Source organism: Cetorhinus maximus, chromosome 16 (assembly GCF_964194155.1).
Source record: "Cetorhinus maximus chromosome 16, sCetMax3.hap1.1, whole genome shotgun sequence".
Taxonomy (NCBI): domain Eukaryota; kingdom Metazoa; phylum Chordata; class Chondrichthyes; order Lamniformes; family Cetorhinidae; genus Cetorhinus; species Cetorhinus maximus.
The window spans coordinates 6,498,581-6,505,544 of NC_135894.1; the positions used below are offsets into that span (position 1 = coordinate 6,498,581).

The window sequence follows — 6,964 nt, forward strand, 5'->3', positions numbered from 1 at the left end:
GGTGAGAAACAGGGGACCGTAGAGAAGCAAAAGAGTTTCATTCTACTGGTACAGGGCTCACTAATCGCCAGTGCACATGCACAAACAATCATTTTAAGATCTGGTCTTCCAGGCTGTCATATCCGAGGTGCCACTCATTCCAATAAGTAGTTAGACAAATGTCTTAAATCTGCAGCTACGCAGATCTATGCAACAGACGGAGTGGCATAAATGCTACAAGCGAGTTTTTTAATGCAATATTGTGAATTGCATCCCACTATTTTGCTGTGAACATGATTCTGGGGCCGCAAACGCATTAGGAATTCTTTATCTGTGATGGTGCTGCATGAAGGTGCGAATTGAGGATTCTCAGGATGGTGCAATTGAAGCAGGAGATGAGCCAGAAAGTTCGTGAATTAATTTGAAGTTGTGAAATACATAATACAACTGTCCCTATTCCTCATGTTCCTCCAGACGCTACTCAGAGGAAGCACCAGGATTACATTGACCCTGGAGTGGAAGCAGTGCTGATTCCGGAGTTTAGTAGGTCACTTTAGAAGTTCAGTTTTGATAATCCTAGATTTGTATAATTATAGGATGGGTAAAGCACAGAAGGTGCCTGTCCGTTCTGTGCTGCTTCTCGAAAGGAGACGATCACCTAGTGTCAATCCCTCGACGTTTCCTGCAACTTTCTTTCGTTTGCAGGGCTTCTACTTGTTTCTAATCTCTTGAGAAAAGAAGAATGAAGGGTGGTTTGATCGAGGTTTCTATCTTGTTAGAATCTAGTGTGAGATTAAATAGGGAGAAGCTGCTTCCTCCGGCGTTAAGAATGGGGTTGAATCAGAACATATTGTTGTCACTGATTCACAGCGATAGTGTCTCGGCCAGCCAAGGGAAAAGCCTGGAAGAACCTTTCACACTTAGAATAGCTGGAAATCTGCAAATAATTCCTAAAAATCATCGAGAACGCCACAATTTCGAGAAGAAAGTTTTTTTTGTTGCAAATCGAAGAAACTTATACCTCTCTTCTGTTCTCTTGAATAATTCAGCATACTTTGCTCTTTTTTCCCGTCATTTCAATGGGACTCTACCCTTTGTCCCAAAAGGATGCAATTGGATAAGGACTGGAGCCATGGATCTTCAGATTAAATGTCTGATGCTGTACCGACTCGGCTATCCGGCCTCCATTGAGCATGTTTCCCATAACAGCCTTCACTGTCTAACTAGAGTTATTTCAGCGTCTATTTTTTTCCATTCCCTTCTTTGTATTTCACCCCCTACAACGCGTTTCCCTCACAGACAGACACGCAGCGTCACTTTGGCTTCATTTCACAAACCTTCCAACTTGCATCAACTATTCGCTCCTAACCAGTGGCGTGTGATCTGATGATTGTTGTTATCCTGGTCTGTGCATTAGACCTTCAAAGGTTTGAAGAGTGTATTCATTTCAGGGAGCTATTAAGTTGCAGAAATTGAAGGGGGAAGCTCTAAAGTCACAGGGATGGATTTCACGAGTGGGTAAATGATTTGTAATGGTGTTTGATGTGGGAAAGCGTAATACAATCCTCTTAAAATCAAGACAGCTCATTAGGAGTAACGTTTAAATAGTGTGAAGCACTAAGTGTAGGTGTCTAAATCGATCTGCAAGCCCGAGAGCATGATTAAAAAGATTCACCATGCACCCCTCCCCACTCTTTCCTGCATAACGTGCGGTAACATAGATCAGTCAACATCTTCCCTTGCTCTGCTAAACCCGGAATAAATCAAAGTGCTTCCTTAAGTAAACACCTCCAAAGGTAATATTGGTCCATTTGGGCTTCTTAATATTGGCACGTAAACCCAAATGCTTTTTTCGGGCTTTGTTACGTTGATGTAAACTTCATAACATCTGCCTCCAGTTGATGTCTTGCTGGGTTTTACTGATTTTGTTTTGTCACTTTTCTATCTTTATTCCTTCATGTTACTTTCGGACGGTTGCAATGCAGCCATTCACAGCCCCATCTGGCCATATCCTTTGTTTCTTTATCATGCCCATTACAACTCTCTATGGATTTTACATCAAGAAACCTTTTCCCTCCTTCCCTCCACCCTCACAGACATTCGCTTTGTACCGCCCCTTCTTCCTCTCCACAGGATTAAAATTTAATATATTTATATCTTTCTTCACTTCTGATGAAATGTCATCGACCTGCACAGTTCACTCTGTTGCCTCCACAGGTGCTCCCTGACCGGTTGAGTATTCACAGGATTATTTTTTAATATTCCCAGCAATTACGCTGCATTGCTTTACTGTCTGAAAGGTTGGTGGAATCAGATTCAATCTGAATTTAAAGGGAACTAATTTACAGGGTGACGTGGGAAGCTTGATTGTGGAACTAAATTGACAGTTCTTTCCAAGAACGGGCACAGAGTAGATGGGCCGAAGGCCTCCTTCTGAGCTGCAGGATTTGATGAATCACGTCTTTAATTTCTGCGTTGACCGGGAGATTAGAAAATGGCTGTAGACGTGAAGGTGATGACCGAATGGTAACAGGTAATTGTCTGATGTTGTGTGCCGAACATGTAATACATGTAAGAGGATTTCAAGCACAGCACAAGTCTATAAATTACTAGTATATTAACTCCTAAAACCCCTAATTAACCTCGCTTCCACTTACACTCCCGTTAAGGAAACAGTAAAAACAACTATATTTAAACAGACCCCAGCAAGTCGACACAATACCCTGGGCAGAAGTATTCAAAGTGGCTATTCCAAGCTTCGGTCTGTGTAGACAGCAGGCTTAATGCACAAATACTGAAGGCTGTTTGCACTTCCCGTCGACCTTACAATGCCTTCCCTGCCATCGTTCTCCTTTATAAATGTTTGTCTTTTTTAATGTAAACCTCATTGTTCCCATATGTCTTTGAAACTTACCTTTCTCATAATATAAATCATATTGCTAATCATAGTGCTAATATTGTCAGGAACATTTGGAAAAATAAACATGCTGATTGCTTGACTTCTCCGGCTAAGTGTAACATCCAACCATCTCTTTGAAATTAAAACTACTGTGATATGCCTAAAACTGCAAATTCTGCTCACCTCACATTCTAAGACTTCAGCCATGTTTTCCCATTTAGCATTTCAAACCTTGATTCAGTTGATGAGTCAAAGACTCCAGACCAGCTGTTTCCAATTCAATTACATCCCACACACACTCAGAGAAACTAATCAAATCCCACTATGTCCTACCTTTACAATAAATCACAATAATGTTAAGAGAATTATTGTACGTTCGCGACATCTGGAATTCCCTCCCTTAAGCTTTGTCCCACTTTACCTCTCACTTCTTCTTTCAAACACTCGTTCAAATCTACCCATTTGGCCAGACAGTTCGTCATTTTCCTAAATACCTCCTTGTGAAACTTCGTTTTAAATGTTGATATATAACGCTCCTTTCAAGCACATTGGCAAGGGGACGGGTGGGGAGTTTGTGAAATGCAATAGATACATGGAAGATTCTGCTGTGTTGGTCAGTTGAGCGGGCTTCAAAATTAAATTGTGTGGATCCGTTCAAAGTTAATATATCCCACCGGTCAGAGCTCGGGTTATGGAATATTGATGAGGGTCACTGCTGAATCTGGGATGACGAGTTTTATCTAACGTTGGCTCCCATTTTTAGCAGCGGATACCACCGGCTATCCACGTTCATCATGCCGGAACTCCACCATCGATTTGTAATTTGGTAATTTCCATGAGGTGACCAGGACTGCACACAGTACTCAAATTGTGGCCTAACTAATGATTCATACAGCTCCACCATAACCTTCCTGCAAGTATACTTAAGCCTCGCCAAAAAACGAAATGATTCTACTTGACTTCTTAAACACCTCATCGGCCTTTCATGTAACATTCGGGAATCTGTGGAGATTCGCTCCAATGTCCATCACTTCCTCGAAACCTCCCAATACTCTCTTCATTAATTGTGTGTTCCCTGCGACCTGTTTGAGTTCCCCAGCTGCATTATATCGCTCTCCCCCGAGTTGAATTCCATTTGTCATTTTTCTGACCATCTAACCAGTCAATTGATATCTCCCTGCTATCAAACCTCCTCACTATCAAACACAGCCACTATTCTCGTTGCCTAAAAACTTCATGAAGATTCCCCCTATATATATTTCCAAATAGTTAATATGTGCCATGAAAAGCGCGGCTAAATATACATGTGGCTTTTTTTTTTCAGGAGAGAAATCTGGTTGGTACAAATCCATGTCCCAAATACCCTTAACGCTGATGTTTTCAGGATTCACGTCGGTGCTCGGGAACTTTTTTAAATGTAAGTTCTCCATTGGCTCTGCCATGCAGCCCGATAAACAAATACCAATGATCTTTGCAGCAAAACAGTGCAACGGATTTGAAACCTTTGCATTATAACTACTCGCCATTGATTGGTGACACATAACCTCCTGGGCTCAGAAATCAATGCCGCCCCCATCTAATTCCAACCAATCCCGAACGCTTCGTTATGAAGACAGCAAGAAGAGGGTAAACCCGAGTCAAAACAAGATTGAGCTCCCCCCACATTGTTGTTCTGCGGCTTGTGAAGCGGCGCTGCTGTATGACTGTTAATCAGATAAATACATCAATCACAGCGGCAGTTGGCCTGTTACTTACCGCTTTTCCAACTTGCTCTGATCGCCTCAAGTCATCGACTGAGAGCCAGGCGGAAATATATTTTGTTCCCTGACATTGCAACTCCCGCGAATGATAGCATCAAATGTAAATTTCAACAGGCACTCAGTAATTTCTCGTTGAAGCCCCCGCCGTGAGTTTGCCCGATTGTGAGCAACTTCCTTCCAATTCGCCATGAAATCCACACGCTTCAATTCCTACATCCAAGAGATACTGCAACATTTCCACACTATTTTTACTTCAGTGTTTGAAGCGCCTATATATTTTACATAATTTAGCATCGTTCCGAAGGCAATTGTGAATGAGCAACTTGCACTGGTCATGCGCGACATGCTCACACCCCATGAAATAAATAGAAAAGAGATTGCATAGATACCAGCCTATTGAAGGGAGATTTTGCAGTTTAAGGTTTGCTTTGAGCTGATTATTTTCATCATTGACAAGAAGGAGAACGTATCTGTTGCTGAACAGCTTTGTGAAGATCGGATCATTCAGCAGCTCTGGGAGAAACATACACTCACAGCTCGCTGGTAACCTGAACTTTCAACTGGGCAAATCCGGGAGTTCCAGACTGTGCGCGATCAATCAGCGAGGAAGATTGCGGAATCCTCCACTCACTGCCTGTTGAGTTTGAAAACCAGATATTAGGGAAACTTCACCAGGTGGCCCGTTACCTCAGATGGTTACAGCGTGGTGCTAATAACGCCAAGGTCGCGGGTTCGATCCCCGTACAGGCCAACGTATTTTATTCGATTTAGAAGTAATTAAATCCCGGACCCGGTTCAGTTGTTATTCCTCCGCTGTCACATGGAAAGAGCGTTTCGAAAAGTTCTTCGGCAGCGTTGCAGGCTGTGTTTTTTTTTCCATTCATGCTTCTTCCTTCTGGAACATTTCTGCCTCTAGTTCTGACAAATCCGCCCTTCTTTTAACAATTCTGTGCCACAAATTTGTTGGCGACAAGACAACAAAGCTTTGCTACTGCACAACGGAACACTTGCAAACGACGCTCTGCTCAGCATCTCTGGGGCAAATATATCCTTAGAGCTCCCCGGTAACCTGAAGCTTTGACTGGGCAAATACGAGAGTTCCAGCCTGTGCGGGATCAGTCAGTTAAGGAAGAATGCTGAATTCTCCACTCACTGCTATTCTGAGTTTGAAAAGTAATTGATCAAACTAGGAAACGTGCTGCTTGGCGACCAGTTAGCTCCGAGATAAAGGCAAAATGCTGCGGATGCTGGAAATTTGAAACAGAAACAAAAAATGCTGGAAAAACCTCTTCAGAATCATACGGACTCGAAATGTTAACTCTGTCTTTCCCTCCACAGATGTTGTCAGACCTGCTGAGTTTTTCCAGCACTTTCTGTTTTTGATCAGTCAGCTTCAATGGTTAGAGGATGATGCTAATAGCATTAAAGTTCACGGGTTCGATCCCCATTGAACAATGGGACATGGGAGATGTGTGGTAATTCTGTCCCTATTCCAGTTCAGTTGCAGTCGTTCTACTGTTCCATTGTTCGAGGTTCAGTTGTAATTCCTATACTGTCACATCGGAATGGGATTTCGAATCGGACCGTGTTCTCCTGTGGCATCGCAGGTTGAGCCTTTTTCTCTTACACACTTCTTGCCTTTGGAAAATTTCTGCCTCTTGTCCTGACAAATCTGTCCTTTTTCACACTTCTGTGCATTACACCGGTCAGCATCATGGCAACAAATATTTTCTCCTGTACAGAGAAACACTTGCAGACGAGCAGTGACATCGCTGTTAACTGTGCCCATGCCTGCCGTTCACTGCAATGCTGCAGGCAAATTACCTCGAGACAATTTGCAAGTGTCAGTGCAACCAATCGTGCTAGGACTACCATAAAGTGATTGCATTGAAGCTATCAACAAGCTGTCTACACGACAACAATAACTCGCTTCACAACAATTTCACGCAAATACTGCATCTGTCAGCAAAGTCTATCCATTATCAAATTTCTCAACAGTCAGTCAGCTGCTGGCGAGGCCAAAAAAACATTTGCTGCTTCGAGATATATTTTAAAAAAGCAGCACAATATACTCCTAAAGTGTTGTTAATTATTCTCAAACATGCCCGGAACGAAGTAAAATACTGAACCGCGCAAAGTCTACTTCATTGCTGAGCGACTTGTAAGCGACGGATAAAGTAGGTCCCTGAGAAGCCAATGTTTTCCCGTCTAACTTGTCGTAATTCCAATCTCACTCAGACATTCTAGTGACGAAGACACCCAGCAGAGGGCAAACCCAACGCAAAATTACTGTAAATCACCGAGGGCAGTCGGCCTGTTATTTGTT

General features: G+C 42.7%; 1 non-coding gene across 1 annotated transcript; it reads left to right on the forward strand.

The window, feature by feature from the left end:
* Positions 1 to 5,315: 5,315 nt before the first annotated feature.
* Positions 5,316 to 5,389, forward strand: trnai-aau (transfer RNA isoleucine (anticodon AAU)). The gene has a single exon. It is a non-coding gene; the product is annotated as a tRNA-Ile (tRNA).
* The last annotated feature ends 1,575 nt before the right edge of the window (positions 5,390 to 6,964 follow it).